We start from the raw sequence: 17,044 nt of genomic DNA on the forward strand, positions 1-17,044 counted from the left end.
AAGTACAATCTATTTTTCAGTCAATTAAACTAGTTAAATTGATAATTGATAACAACGTGCACGAATGATGGTCCAATACATGAGTCAACACATTTCTTATGATTGTAATGATATTCGTACGAGTCATTACTAATAAGTACAATCTATTTTTCAGTCAATTAAACTAGTTAAATTGATAATTGATAACAACGTGCACGAATGATGGTCCAATACATGAGTCAACACATTTCTTATGATTGTAATAATATTCGTATGTGTGAACTGTGTATTTCTCTATTTCTCTTAAATTGCTTTTTACGAAAAAAAAACTAAAATGCATTTGCTGAAAAATATACAATGACTTCCCTGTTACATTTTACTTTTGTGTAGTGCTTGCACCACATTGCAGATTTAATCAACTTTATCATTGTATGTTCTTGCTTAATTTGTGAGTTTTCAATTCGCATTCACATACATATGCTTAATGTGTAATTCAAACTACTTGACATAATTCTGTACATTGAATATTTAACAGAATCATCATGTCTGGTCAATGTATAGAATACAAAGTGTTTCCTTTTCCGGGCACAGGTTCCTGTTCATATGTTTCTAACCTTCAAAACAAACTTGTCGAATTATATCCGCTGGTCTCAATGACCATATTTCCCTTGTTCTTATTTCTGTAGATGAAACTTTCAATTAGCATTATAACACCCCTGCAAACAAAGTTTGGAGGTATAAAAGAATTACCCCTCTGTCTATCTACCTGTCTATCCGCCTTACCATTTGCCCGTCTGTCAACATTAATTAATCTTTTATCGCTTAAGGGATTTTGATGGAATTTTAAAGGAAGTCTGGGAATCATATGTGAATGTGAACGAGGGTAAAAAGTTACTGTCAGAGGACTCAAAAACGGACATAATCAATCTTAAAGATTTTACATGTTGAAACCTTGTAAGCATATCTCCTAAACTGATAAAGGGAATTTGATAAAACATTGTTTGACATTTAGGTTTTATAATTAGATGTGCATGTAGGGATATAGTTTGTGTCGAAGAACTCCAAAGCTAGATAATCAAACTTGAGTGTTTTACATGCTTAAATCTTGTGAGCGCAACTACTCATTAACCACTCAAAAGATTTTGATTAAAAAAATTATAGGAATGTCTGGGATCATATTAGTAACTTCTTTCTTACGTACTGATATGCAATATGTTGATAGAGGACGATGCTTATTATTTATTTTAATAGTGTGTGTGCGTGCACTGATTGCACGATAATTATTTTAGTGAGTTTATATATCATGTGTAAAATGTATTCAATTGAGCGTTTAAGTTGTTCTGGTATAAGGGCACTCATCTTGATCTCTTTTTTGTCGAACTTTGATGTAGTGGATTGTGTCATTAGTATGTATTCTTGAAATTGATGTTCGATTATGACTGAATACAGCTTTCGGATTTACAGTGATTGTTCTTGTTGTCAAATTGGCTTGTTGGGTGCTATCTGTAAAGGGTTGCCGGTCCATCGAATACAAAAAAATAATTTGAAAGTTATAACGTTCATTTTTATCATTACTTGTCGAGGAATATGGCCTCAAATCACCAAACCTTGCACTCTGACTACAGACAAACACGTGTTTCATTAAGAAAATGAAAACAGCATTCCCTAGATATGAGTGAGTCCTTTTTTATGTAAAATTATGTAAAACACTGATCTCTCCTTTTTTTGCTGAGTGCCAAAATAAACTAAACTGATGAGATAATGTTTTGAGCTATTTCCTATGTGTACAGGTAAATTCGAGTCAAATTGACATGCTGGTCAATTGAAGAAAAATAGCCATTTATACAAAATTGGTGATTAAAACTGTTTTAATGCGTGGACAATGATATTTGAATCTCAGGTGTTTCTTTATGTTCGCATCCACTGAAGAATTGAAATTCGAAAGGTGATAATGGATTTTGAGTTCTTTCCCGTTGAATATGACATATATATATATATATATAGAAGGGTCTGAAAAATTCCCAACGATGTTTCAACTGTCAAATTTACGAAGCAAATGTTTTGGTCATTCCCTCCGCGGGACTTGAACTCGTACCGCTGTTACATCTATGGCAACTCCGCCTGCACTAAGTCCAGCGCCCTAGACCACTCGGCCAGCTAGGCTTTATAGAAATATAGCTTTCGCTGGATTAATCTAGGGCTGTAACTTAGTACACGATATATGGTAGTACGGGACAGTTCATCTAGGTGTTATTATGTACGATACAAAATAAAATTAATAATGCATGTCACAATAAAGCAATATTATACAACGTCTCCGAGTGTTGGTGCTCTATTCGCTACACTACTCCATCGGATCAAATTGATACAGGGAAGATAACGTTAACTCATAGAAGGGACTGAAAAATTCCCAACGATGTTAGAACTGTAAAATTTGCGAAGCTCGAGTTCGAGTCCCGCGGAGGGAACGACCAAAAAATTTTCTTCGCCAGTTTCTATACAAAAAGGGGTCAGGGCAGAACATAAAGAACATAAAATAACCAAAAAAACCTACAAAGTAACAGAAGTATATGAGCATCATGGACTCAAATAAAAACTGGGTGCATGGAATAAGTGCACAAGAAGGGTAAGCGTCCTCTGCTTTTCTGAATCACCGGCAGTGATGCTCATAAAAAATCAAGTCTAGAGGGAACGAAAGATGAAAGGAAAACTATGACACGTTCAACAAACAGTTTTCCTGGTGCCGATGGATACACAAGTTTATGGTGACGACCATAAAAATTTTGTAGGGATGGCTTCATTCTTGTAGCAACATAACCATGTTTCAAATGCTTAATAGTAAGTCTAGTGCGATACAACAAGTCTGCGTAGTTTCGGCAAGCTCTGGCATAACGTATGAGTTGTGATAGGAAAACTCCATACGCAGGCACTGAAGGAATGTTTCCATAGAGGAAAGATGCCAATACGGAATTAAAAGTCATCGCATTTGTCGTATTGTTTGGTCATCAGTTTGCTTTTTTTTTCTATAAGTGTAGGTCAAGCTATGAGGCTGACTTCACAGTGTCTATAGTATCGTTTATCTCAAGTTCTTTGGGGTTGATGCGATGTATCAAATCCCCGAAGCTAGGATTGTTTATCGATAATATTTCATCGATATACCGGAAACTGAGAAAAAGATCTAACTAAACGAAGCCTGAAAATAGTGAAGGAATAGGCCAGCATGTAGAGGAACACATATTGTTCCCATTGGAATGTCGACCGTTTGTTGAAAAGCGTGTCCACTACACTAGACAAAAATGCTATCGATAAACAATTCCAGCATTTTGAAAGCATCTTCTTCAGTGTATTAAAAGATGATTTGGAATTATTTTTTACAAAGTACGAGGAATCTCTTCCAAGAAGTACATGATTTGTATCTAGGTGTACCGTGCAACATTGATGCGTACTGTTTTTGAGTCGAGATTTCAACTAAGTATGGGGAATGTATAAAAAGTTGAAAAGTTATAGGTTTTAGTGCTATTGTATTTTGAAAATAATTTTAAATTTAGGGTTTCCAGAAGATCTTTCGAACTTAACCGGATCCACATTAAACAAATGCAACTACAAGTAACAAGTGTTGTGTTAGGACATGAAGACTTTTTGACAGCTGTTAGTGCAAACAAAAATATTTGAAAAAAGGTTTGATGGAACAATTTGCAGGTCAAGCTACATAGCGTTGTTTGTATGAATTCTTGTAGAGTTTTTAAATCTGTACACAGACAGTAGATCACACTCATCACCTGTGGTAGAGAGACCAAAGGAAGATAGCACAGATTCATGTTTGGATAGTGTAATGACAGTATATATCTTATCACTGCTATTATTGTGTTCATGTATGTTTCAGTGTATCTCGGAATAACCATAGTTTTCGGAATTATTTACATGTGACCAACCCAAAAGATCTTAAAGTTTGAGCGACAACAGGTCCACCGTCGTCTGCTTCATGCATTAACTTTAACATACGGAAACAACCAACACCGTTTGAAAAAGAAGTACAGTCGAACCTCGTTAAGTCGAAGTCGAAAGGACCTTGCAAAAATGTTCGAGTTATCCGAGGTCGAGGATAAACCGGAAATACTAGTAGTTTGGTCAATGATTCTTTCTGTATTTATATCATTTTTTGTGCTTGTGCATGTACATGTACTGCACTTTACGGGGTACTTCGTAATGTCTTGCGTTTCATATCGGAAGATATTTTTTTGTATGTTGTGTATTATGTTTTAAATACTGAACGGCACCGAGTGTTTTAGTGAAATATCCTTTTAATTTTTCTACACCAAAAACGTCATAGTTTTCAACATGCTGCTTTGTTTGATTAACAATCACAAATATCGTCAAACCATGTGCTCTACATCATTACGATAAAATATCAAATTCACTAGCGAAACGAAAGTGGTCGTTGAAATACCCTTACTATCGTCTGTTTGATGTTTCATTAAATTGTCAGATACCATTACAACTGATCTGTATTTTACAAAAATATATCAAAATATCCGACATCACTTTTAGAGTAAACTCCGACGTATTATTCATACAATTCGTTTCTTTTTACAACGCCCAATTTTAAATTAATTAAATAAAAAAATCAAACCATAAAGTGTGTCATCAAATTAATTCTAAAATCCAACATTATCGTTGTTAAAACACAATTCGATCTTGGTTTGTAAAAAAAGCAATCAGATTTCCGACTAATTAGTTACCTTTGAGACATCAGGGTTAATTAACCTCGAATTTCTATCGAGGGGACTGATTTATTATATCGAATTATCCGAGATTTTGATTCATCCGATAGGTAAACTTGTATTGGAGTAAGGGGAGTTTTGCTGAAACTTTGTAATCAATTCGAGTTATCATAGATTTCGGGTAATCTGAGTTCGACACATCGAGGTCGACTTTATTATTAGAAACGTGATGATTTTTATCCACTTCACATCACATGGAAAAGTAACGGATAAACTATAAAATGCTTACTTTACATCCTGGTGTTGGCATATTTCAACACAAAAAAGGGGGAACGAAATCATCAAGATCGGAATATTGGAAATCCTCGTCCTGAGTAGATATAATCGAAAATGCCTGTATAAAATGTAGATCGTTGCCATGGTTTCCAACTTATTAGTTGGTATAAGTATGAATCGCCAATAGAAGTTTGAGCAGGTCAACCCGAATTGCGTAGCAAGATTTTAAAAAGAAGTCATGATCAATTGACACAAATTTCACCAAATTATCCACTCATGTTAATTATAAACACACTTGACATAACTGAAAAAGGACGTGCGTATCACTAAAAATTCCCATTTCTCTATTAGGTGCGTGTTGCGTTTCTAGTGAGAAAGGTGTCTAATTTAGCAGTGATTTTTTTTTGATAAGGGGAAAAGGCAATTTAAATAATGTATCAATCAAGGAAATTTTAATCGTTCAGTTTTGTGTCAAAACAGTGACCTACTGGACAATAATGAAAATAATCGAAGTCCATATGAATATTCATATGGTTTTGCAATATCTAGTATTATTTACACATGTGTCAATGAGTTCACTCCAAAAGAAATCTTAATGGAATAAAATAGTAATATGATTCCATATTTGTTTTAATTCTACAAAGTCTTTGAAAAGGTTTTGGATTGATTTAAAGAATGCAAAAAATGATTTCAAAATGATGTAAAATCGTCAGTTTTTTTCTTAACTTATCGATGGTGTTGTACACTATGTCATACTGGATCCCTGTATCCTTATTCATGTGAAGATTAGTAGTTAATAGTTGCTACAACATATGTGGGGTTGGTGCTTTTGTTTTACATTTGGTGGCTGCTTTTTTTTTAAATTTTTGCTTTGACTTAACATACGTGTACTAGTAGATAAATATATTACTGTGATTTTAGTGTCAGCTAATGGATTACAGTTTATTATGTATCAGTTGCCAATTCATGAAACTAAATATCTTCATGTCATAAGTAACACAATTCAACTTTTTTTACCAACAACTTTTGGGGACAATTTTGTTAATTATCTATTTGAACAGTAATAAGATCGGATTTCCATTAAGACTGGATTGTAAAAATAAAACAATTAAAAATAGATTTGAAAACCTACAATACACAACCAATAGAAATAACTTTTTACTGAACAGGAGACGGAAATGAAATTTTTACTCCTTACCTAGACTAATTGTTTTGACCTAAAATGGTTATTTCCAATCGTCCAAGATGTCTAGATAGACATGTATATTTGAGTGCATCATACATGGAAGTTATTGGTATCCGTTCTGTTCGGGTGTGCATGTATGAAAATTAAGCATCGACAAGCCAGACTAGAACATTACAGGAAAAATTTAATATTTTATTGACGATAATAAAGGTATTTTGATATAAAAGCAAACAAGTCACCCATCATCCTTATACATGATTACAAAAAAACGAATCATACCTAAAGGCCTTAGTAAGGCTAAATAAATCGTCCTCTATATGATTCTTGGCCGGGATCAACCTTAAGAATAGCATTTTTGTATATGATTATGATACTTCCTGTATTTCTGAATGGTGTCTGGTTTGATTGAATTGTTGTTGTCGTCGTGGCGTTGTTGGCGTTGCTGGCGTTGATGGTGTTGGTGTAGTTGATGTCGTCGTTGGCGTTGTTGGCGTTGCTGGTGTTGTTGGTGTTGTTGTAGTTGATGCCGTGGTTGGTGTTGTTGTTGGTTGTTGTTATTCATTTGTCGCTGTACACGTCGTTGTTTCTGTTGTTGGTTCATTTCATGATGGTGGTTAGTACTATGAGTTTGTCTTTGTCGCTCTTGCATTTGAGATGGCTTCTTAGCTATCAGCATAATAAAACATTTAACATTGAATGTTACAATATCTTCCAAGGAAAGTGAACAATTCATTACAAATAGATAAATGTTTACTCTTAAAAAAAAGTTTCGACTAAAACAAAAGAAAACACAAAGAAAAAAAAAAGTAACAAGTCTTTCATAATCACTTCGAGTGTCGGGCGGATGACGAAATCAGCGTTTTATAGACACAGAAAATGTAGAACAGATAAAAGTGGGTAATAAATATACATTTATATTTACACGAATGATATTTGTATGCGCAATTTTAAAACATGTTCCAGTTTCTTAGTGTATTACACGTATTTAAGGACTTTTCAAGTATGGTCCGGATCAACGAGCTGCAACCACAAATGTAAAACGTAGATCTACATGTTAAAATTGTGCATTTAATTTACATTTAAAAATAAGCAGAAGTAACGTTCGGGAAACCTATATGTCAATGGTCTCACTTACCAATTCTGAGACAAATGGCCATCCTTCTACCCTATTCAGTACCAATGCAAAAACATTGAACCTAGACCTAAGTATTGTTTATTGTGTGTGTGTACTCTGATTAAAAGTAGTCAAAATAAAGCTGAGAATGTGTACTTTAAAATCGAACTTGTAGATAATGTGTACTTTAAAATAATACTTGTAATTTACTACAAAAATGTATCAATATTCTGTACATGTTTGAGTACTTTGCCTCTATGCTCTTAGCTGAAAAGGTAAAAATGAGAATTGTCATAATTATTCAAGCAAATTTTGTGAAGCATTTTAATAATCATCGTACCATTAGCATGGTAATTTTGAAAGCCTTATTTTCTAAGATTCCCAACGGTTTGCAACTTAAAGATGTCATTTGTCCTGGAAATTCACAGTGAAATTCTACAAATTACTTTTTTAACATGTAAAGTAATGAAAACACGTTAGAAGTGGTTATTGAGACTAATAAGGTACATTGAGTTGTGTCCTATTATGCATAATTGACTTTTTATGTTTGGCGTCATGGACTAAACACAAAGAACAAAACATACATATACTACCTAAATTTATACAGACATTTACGCATAAATACTTGGACGACTGGCACCTATCCTTACACCAAACACTGTCGCTGTGTAGAAATGTACGGATCTTGACCAGCAATTAGACATCGATGATAAGGGAAAACTACTGACCAAACTTTACGACAAACGTGATGACATTTCATTCATAATTGTCAACTTTCCTTTCATCTGTGGCAACATCCCTTCAGCACCTGCGTATGGTGTTTTCATATCACAACTCATACGTTATGCCAGAGCTTGCCGAAACTACGCAGACTTTTTGTATCGAGCTGGAACTCTATTAAATAGGCTTCTGGAACAGGGTTATGTTGCCACAAGATTAAAGTCATCACTACAGAAGATTTTGTGAATTGTTATGGTGTATCCATCAGCAACATGACAACTGATTTATTCAATGGGTCATAGTTTTCCTCTCATCGTTTGTATACCCCGGACTTGACTTTTTATGATCAACTCGGCGGGTGTTTTGTAGAGAAGCAGAGGACACTTACTCTACCGGTGCACCTGGTACATGCTCCCGCTTTTTAGTGGAGTCCGAGTTGCTCATTTGCTTTTGTTACTTTGTATCTATGAATTTAGTTACTTTATGTTCTTTTTTGTGTATGTCTGTTTTCCATGTCTGGTCTTTGTCCCTGGATTGCATTCTTTTTATTACTGCTGTAACCTTGGTTCCCTTGATTACCCTTACTACACTTGAACTTGACCAATATGACGTTTTACGGAGCAGAATATAATTGGTGCTGAAGGGAATTACATAAGGCTCTATTTTAATGTTTTGTGTAAAATTTCGATGATATCAAAATAAAATTTATCTTTGTATTTTCGTGTTAAATATTTTTTAATTTACATGTACATTTTTGATAATATTAATGTAGGAGTATAATCGTACGTATTCCTAAATTCTCTAATTCCTGAGGTGTTACAGATTCTAAACTGAAATAACATATCTTTTTTTTTCACGTAAATATTTGGTTAAAAGTCCCAATGCTTGGTCTGTTTATTTTCGTGTGTTTTTAGCATCCTTTTTCTTAATAATTTCAGTGATTTCTGAATTAGTTACATCGGCAAATCTTTTTTTGTTAGCTCCAGTACTGTTGGGGTAACCGTCTACTCTGAGCGCGGCCATTTTTCAAACAACAATTGAGTTCCGATTAGTTTCCGATAATTTTTTTTTGATTGGCTCGATTCATTAATTATAAGCGATTTGATTGGGTATTACAATTTCATTGATAGTGAAGGCTCGTGCCACGTACTTTCATTCATAAATTTATCTCGAGAGTGCAATATGATATTTAATTGCACAGAAACATCTTTTTGCTAAACAATATGTTAGAAAATGGAATATCACGTGTACTGCTTCTGGCCAATAGAAAAACAGTACCATAGAGCCTTATGTGAAAATAATATTTATGAATATTATACATGTGTTCATTAGATATTATTTTAACCAAAAACACAAAATAAACAACAATTTATTCATTAGGTGATACATGTAGCCACTGCTGACATTTTGAAAGGATAAGGTGCCATAAGGGCCATAGTCAGCTACTTATTGAACGAAAAAAAGTTTCAAGAGAAAAACGAAAAAAAAAACAACATTAATATACAGTGTGTATTCTTAATTTTCAGTCACTAATGAAATTTCAGTTTATCAAAGCCAAAAATCTGTAAAACACAAACAAATAAATTGAAGAAATATGCCAATTTTGTTTGTTTGTTTGTTTGTTTGTTATTCGGTCTTCGAGGATATCTGAATTGATCTGGCCTCCAATCAAAGTGACTTTGAGAAATCGTAAACAATATGTGATGGTCAAGCTGGCCGAGGCACTAAAAAATCGCAATATGCTTCAAAAAGTGTCCGATTTTACCATATTTGATTTTTAAAAATAGCAGATTTATCAATTAAAACATATTTTCAATTATCGATAAATGATATGCTTGAAAATGTATGATTTACATGCTAAATCTTTTATTATACATACAAAACAAAAAAAAACATCATTTTTCATTTCAAATTTCTAATAGGAGGCAAATATGGGTCTTATTGTACCTTGTATTTTAACTCTCCATAAAGATATGTTGGAAAGGCATATAGCATTAAGCATCTTTAATGAGTATGGGGCAAATTAAGTTAGGAATACTTTGAATGTGAAATACATAATTCTAAAAAAAATAATGTAGAAGTATACCTTTTCGATAATGACCTAATTAATGTTCCAAGTCTGTCATTTTCTGCGCCCGTTATGACTAAAATGGGGAATTTAACTTGTTACACTGTAAAAATGCTGTTTTATCTGAGCAGTAAAATACCTTGATGATATATATCTTCGATGAACCTTACATAACATTTCGTTTCAAACACTGACCAATTGACTTTAATACTTTAGGACAACTTTCCATTATTCCATATCAATATAAGGAATGGGGCTAAAAATATCTTGACTATTTGTACCTTTTTAGTCTAATTAAGTAATGTCGATTTATGATTGTCTGAACTTGGTGGTAGATGGTAGTAGAACCCTGACTCCACACTGTAAACCATGGCGCTTTGCAACATTGTATCAATATGATGTCAATCAAGGAATAAACTCTGGTTTAATCAGCCTCTTTGAGAGCTTTTTCGAAACCTCCATCTGATACCCTGTACTGTGGGTTTGTGAATTCTAACAACGTTTCACCTGCCCCAGTACAAGTTATATTCATCACAAAACTAAGACACTATTTGGCTTTATAACATATCTACGATTAGCTCTTTTGCAAAAAAGGTAGTTTATTACTTCAAAGATTTGAGTTATCTGCCTTGTACCCTGACTATAACTATATTCCTTAACATATATCTATATACGAAGTCCAAGATTCCTATATAGCTTTATAAAAATCCCTTTAGTGGTTTAAGAAGTTTTTTCTGTAATTATGGAAAAAAAAATTTAACCTCCTAATAAGTGCACCGGTTCACGATCATTTCTACCACTTGACAGTGCGGTAGGTGTATTTAAGGGAAAACTTTGTGAGACCTTAACGCGATTAAAGTTAAAAAAAGTTCGTCATCGTAACGGTATCAGGCAAAGTTAAGTTTAAAATTAAACTACTAGTATAATAGATAACGAAACTGTCATGTTAATATATACGGTCTTACATGCAAAATATTTTTTTACACATACCTATATTTATGACTTATAACCGATGATTACCTTCAATGCCACAATGGTCCATATACACATTGTCATGTCAAACAATGTAGGGCATATATCGAAAGGAAAAAAATCAATAGAAGTGGTCATGACATTTCCTAAAGAATGATTAAAATATGTACATCAACGAATTGTACCACATTATGACGAAACATGCAAATGCATAATTGTAATACATCTTAAAGTTGCATACCGTTGCGAAGCTTGGACAATAAGAGGCTTCCAAAAACATTATGCTAATGGTACGATGATTGTAGAAATTCTTCACAAAAATTACTTGAATAAATAATACTGAAAATCCACATTTTTACCTCTTCTGCTAACTGACAACATGAAGGCAAAATACTCACACAATATGTAAACAATATTCATACACTTTTGTACTTAATTACATATATGATTTTAAAGTACACATTCTCAGCTTCATTTTGACTACTTTTAATCATAATACACACAAATAATGCACTTACAATGCATATGTCTAAGTTCAGTGTGTTTTTGGTACTACATAGGGGGGTGGCCATTTGACCCGGAAGTGGTAAGTGAGACCACGTCATTGTCACTATGAAGATCGCTGAAAAATCTAAATATTAGACATCAACAGCATTGGTAAACACAATACCGGAAAGAAGATAATGGAAAAAAAAAAACGTGCAGATTTTTTTTTTGAGGGGGATGTGGCTAAGCGATAAATGACCTAAAATATCACCATGGGGCCTTACGTTTAGATATATGTTGCAAATATTTAAAAAAAAGTCAAACTACATGACCCGATAAATGTGTGTAAACCGATATCAAAGAGAAATACCAAGAAAATATACACACAAAAAATGAGTCATTAAAACAATGATCAAGCAGACGTACAAATACCACTGGAGCAGACATAACTCAAAGAAAAGAAAGTTTTCTAATGTAAAATGGAACACGTATATCAGTACGGTGAAATAAATCGCCGAAAAAAAAACGTGATTGTGATGATTTTATTTTAAGATATAAATCAAATTAGGTACTACAGGGATGTACACTACACTCCACTGTGTTTTATACAGACTGTTCCAAGTACGAAATAAGGTCGAGAGAAGTCGCATATTTCTTTAGAATTTTCGAATTGAAATTTTACCATACCTTATTACAATGACTCAATCGACTGCAATAAATATTGGCGCAAATGAGATCAATCATTTGTAAAACTAGCTGGCGCAAATGATACACAGGACGCCAAATTTGTACAAACGGACTCTTCTCAAGAAAGGACACTACGTCTCAAAGAAGTTAAAAGAAATTTATAGTTCTAGTAGATTGCGTTATATTTTGTCATGTCTTTTTTAGGTTACATTCAATTCCATTTTCATAGCGACATGTGCTAGTATAGGCTCTCATTTGCTCAATGTTTTTTTTTTCAGAATTTTAAGTGTCAACCCAAAAAGGCATGCATTCGAGAAAAAAAACCAAACAAACAAACAAACGTAACTGCGAATATCGACATTACTGATATGTTTTTAATTAACCAGCTAATAATGAAGATCATTACACACGTAGAAATAGTGTATGTTTCTATTTCCAGCCTCGTCAGCATGCATATTTTACAAACGTATGACCCCTTAAACATTACACAGAAGAAACTAAAATTATTTACAGAATAACAGACACTAAAACCAAGTTTGCAACACTTTAAAACGCTTGACAAAACCATAAAAAATACCAGAATAAGAAGTTATACAACGGAATGGGTTGTGTTTGGCAATAAACAGCTATTAGTGTAGTTAATTATAGGATTAAACAGCTATTTTCGGTCGTTCATGCATGTATGAACGGCCTTTGGCCTTCAGCGGTTAATTCAGTTTGAGAGCTCCGAGATCCATTCATACATGCATGAACGGTCGAAAATAGTTGTTTAGTCCTTATAATTCTATCCCGACATTTGGGATTTTTTTTCTTTTTTTTTGGGAAAGTGTGTTGAACCGGTAAATATATTTATAAAATCTAGTTCTGGGACAAATTAATTCTGCGGCAAATTTACTGGTAGTTAGATTTTAAGCAATTATAAGTTTCTTTCCCCGAGCTGAAAATTACTCTCTGTAAACAAACTTGACTGGTAAAATCAATGTGGATGCAATAAACTATTCTTACGGCTATATTATGCCGTTTAGTTCGTTGCCTCACTCTTTCGAACTACACGGGTGCCATATTGATTTTAGGTTGATTACAGTCTGACTCTGTATTACAAACACGAGTAAACCGGGCCAGCTTTGAAGTGTAATTATAATTATATGCTTCAGGAATATCTGCATCAATGAGCCAAAAATTAACAATGGGAAGAAAAGTCAAATCGTTTGCCATGCGTATTACTATGAACGCGGCTGATCTTTACTAAACAAGTCAATAAAAATCAAGAAAAGCCGTGCGTGTTCGATTATTGTTAGACGTGATCAATTTCAAATCAGAGTACCATGCTTGTCTAAGGTTTGTGTTTGCGCCTGTATGTGTGTGTGTGTGAGGGGGTTATTCTTCTAGTCGATTATAATGTATAATGACTTCGCGACAAAAGCGTTTAATAGCTACGGTCAGCCTAATGAAGCTTAAACTTTTACTAAATATTTACAATGTAATGTTACCTTTTTTGTACATCAAATTCATACTGTGTAAAAACAGATTGATTTTTTTTTGTCAATGTAATATGCTTCTGACGAGCGGAAATAATGGAATAACAATCCATATTTTTGAATTTTTTTTACTATATTCTATTCCTTTCGTAAAGATGTGAGAGGCAAGGGATCAAATCAAAATTATGCACGGCATAATTCACAGTTCACGACAGTCTGAAAATCACTGTCCCTGGGTCAGACAGTACTTATTTTTGTTCATAGTGTTAGAGAAATATATTCATACAATTTTATTATATACTAAAGTAATAATTTCCTGCAAGTCCTGATTTTAAAGCTGAAAGCAAAACATTTCCTTCCTGTTTACACAAGTTCAAATGTCAAGTGGAAACATTTCTACGTGTTATAGCATTATGATGATGTATCATAATTTGACACTTCAAAAAAAAATGTTCAAAAAATCGGCATGGTTTTTAATTATATTAGAAGAAGGGGTTTTCAATGTTTTGGACGTAAATTCAGAAAGGCACAATTTACTTGCATGCGCCCAAAACCGATGCCATCTTGGTTCGGTTGAAGACAGATGTGTGGTTTACAAAGGTTCAATTTACATATCAACTGATAACAAGGGACTTACATACATTTTAGATATTTCAGATTTCGTTTTCGACAGAATTAAGTGTATTCGGAATATGTATGTACTACAAATGATTTATTTCAAAAATGAAATTCGTTAATTTACAATATAGTACATGGGTACGGCATTTGTATTCGATTATATAACACCGAGCTACAGCGAGGTGTTAAATGGGAATATAAATGCCAAACCCATTTTAAAATGAGTATAAATGTACCCCCAGAAGGGATTACTTCTTTTCTTATATAACAAATACGGTATTTTTTGTGTAAAAAAATCCGTAAGCGTAGCAAAAATAACGGCTGTTCCTTTTAACCTCCCCCATATGAAAGTTGGATTAATAAAGAAATAAACTACATATCCAAGTAAACCATCTTTGGAATAAGTGTCAGTATCAGTATAGTATAAGATAACCTCTCAGTCGTTAAATCATCGCTTAAACGTTTTCAAATAAGTGTTTTGTCTCAAAGCGACAGCGAAAGAAAAGAGACAGCGCGCAGGTGCTGAAGGTTGGGTTAAACAGCCATATACTGCATGACGATATGAAAACGTCATATTAGAACTGCACATAACCCATGGTAGCTTAACACCTTTTAAAAAACAAGTTACATGGCTGTACGTGTATGGTAACAGCTCTAGTGGAGCCTGCTTTTCTGCCAGATCGATTATTTATTCTTCTGATTGTTGAACTGTTCTCATTCCATTCTGTCCCTATTTATTTATCAGTTTTCACAATAACTCCACACATAGCTATAGCCGTTTCCATTGATTTAGCGATGCCTCAATTTTTTTTGTCCTGCAACCATCCGTGTTTAAAGGAATATAGTTACGGCTGGTTGGCTCGGAGTGAGAATACTGTGTCCGAATGATTTATCAAGCGGACTGATACAATTTGCTTTTGTAAGCTTCATGTAGTACAACAAAAATCATATTTGGTGTGTTGGACAAGTAATCATTCGTTCGATTTGGCGACATATTTTTCCTGCAATTTCATGTTATTTCTGCTGTGATAGATTATAGACCATAATTAGAGGCTTCATTCCTTACATTGCTTATGGTAGAACCTCTCAGTGATGTATTTGGCTTTTCAGTCGATAGTTTTAGATTTGAATGCTTCTTGTATAAACATAATATTTTGACTATCATCTTCCCACATATTTGACAATAATGCTGCTGATGAGAGCTTACTCCTTGTAACATGTGTACAGTATATCGAAATTTCTGTTTATAAAACTGGTATTTTTTTTTATTAAATGGATTAGTCTTCTCATGGTTGTGACCTTAAAGCCAATTTAATTTTGGCTAAACAGCGATTTTCTGCAAAGTCCGTGAAGTATATTAGTATATTAGTGACTAAAATATTGAAAATTATTTCATTTATGACGATCTCTATAAATATAGTTGTACATATATTTTTTTACGGAGGAAAACAATATTCATTGTTATGAATCTTATTCCCTATCATAAATTAAATTCAGGGATAAATGAAAAAAATCAAGACGACCTGTTACAGCGGACTGACGGACGGACGTACAGGCGGATAACCATATACATGTACCATGTTAACACGCCTGTATAGAGTGGTTTAGAGTTTATAAATTTTGTTTTTTGTTTACTATATCATCAAAACTGTTTACATGTATAGTTTAATCTGTTGTATTTTGCGGATACATTTGTGTCTTCATATTGACACTGCACTATGTTTCTAAATGTTTGAATGTTGTCGTCGGTAGTTTTGTATCTGCCGTTGTTGGCTTTTGGTTAAAGAATCTGGGTGTATTTTACAAATCAGTTAAAACAACCGGCATATAAATGTACTACTGAAAATATTATTCGACAAAAAATGATTTGTTTCAGATTACAATGTATAGTCAAAAGTCATCAATGGGACATTTTTTCTGGCCTTAGGGAGAACTTTACCACATATATCAGTATTACACATATCTTGATGACAAACTGTTGAAAGAAGAACTCTTTTAAAATATGAATCGAAATAATGTAGATATATGCAAATGTGAAGTTGCACCTTGTGTAACTATTGGACGAATTACTTACCTCTACAATATTGCACTGTGAGTGATACTGTTAGAGCTACAAATACACAAGATCCAATGCAAATTAATATCTGCACTAAAGTAGTGTTTTCATGTTTCATTTCTGTATCTTCAAACAAGAACACATATAGTTATATACATGTTCAATCAAAACGTTAACTCTGCACAACACTGCTACCAAACGGTACAAAATGTGATATATAATATAAGTAAAACAGTAAATGTCAATGTTTTAAGTAAGAATAACTGGGTTTGATAGGCGTGCCGTTTAAATATCTTCTTACATTTCATGCCTAGAAGTACACTAGTTACAGATAAGAAAATAAACTAGTCTGAAGACAAACTTTGTAATGATAGTCCATAGTTAACACGAGCTAGATAATTAATGCATCGTTTTAGAAGACCGATTAATGACAATGTTGATATAATGTTGTTTAGAATAGATGAATTTCAATTTCATGAGCAGCATTTGTTGATATCTCCGTTCTTTTTAAGCATTTTGTAGCTAACTGATTAGCGGAATAAATGAAATATTACTTTGCAAATGGTGATGATTTTAAAAGAATTCCGCTTTTTATATAAAAGTAGCAGTTTTGTTTTTGTTTTGTTTTGATTTTTTTGGTGATTGTGGAGAAAATTCTAACCATATCTCCCAATTGACAGAGC

General features: G+C 33.4%; 1 protein-coding gene across 1 annotated transcript in view; it reads left to right on the forward strand.

The window, feature by feature from the left end:
* Positions 1-17,044, forward strand: part of LOC148605292 (uncharacterized) — a 73,803-nt gene that overhangs the window by 40,281 nt on the left and 16,478 nt on the right. The gene's annotated exons all lie outside the window — the stretch shown is intronic.

This window comes from Perna viridis, chromosome 10 (genome assembly GCF_037379345.1).
Source record: "Perna viridis isolate PV_CMFRI_1.1 ecotype Kerala chromosome 10, ASM3737934v1, whole genome shotgun sequence".
In the NCBI taxonomy this organism is placed as follows: Eukaryota; Metazoa; Mollusca; class Bivalvia; order Mytilida; family Mytilidae; genus Perna; species Perna viridis.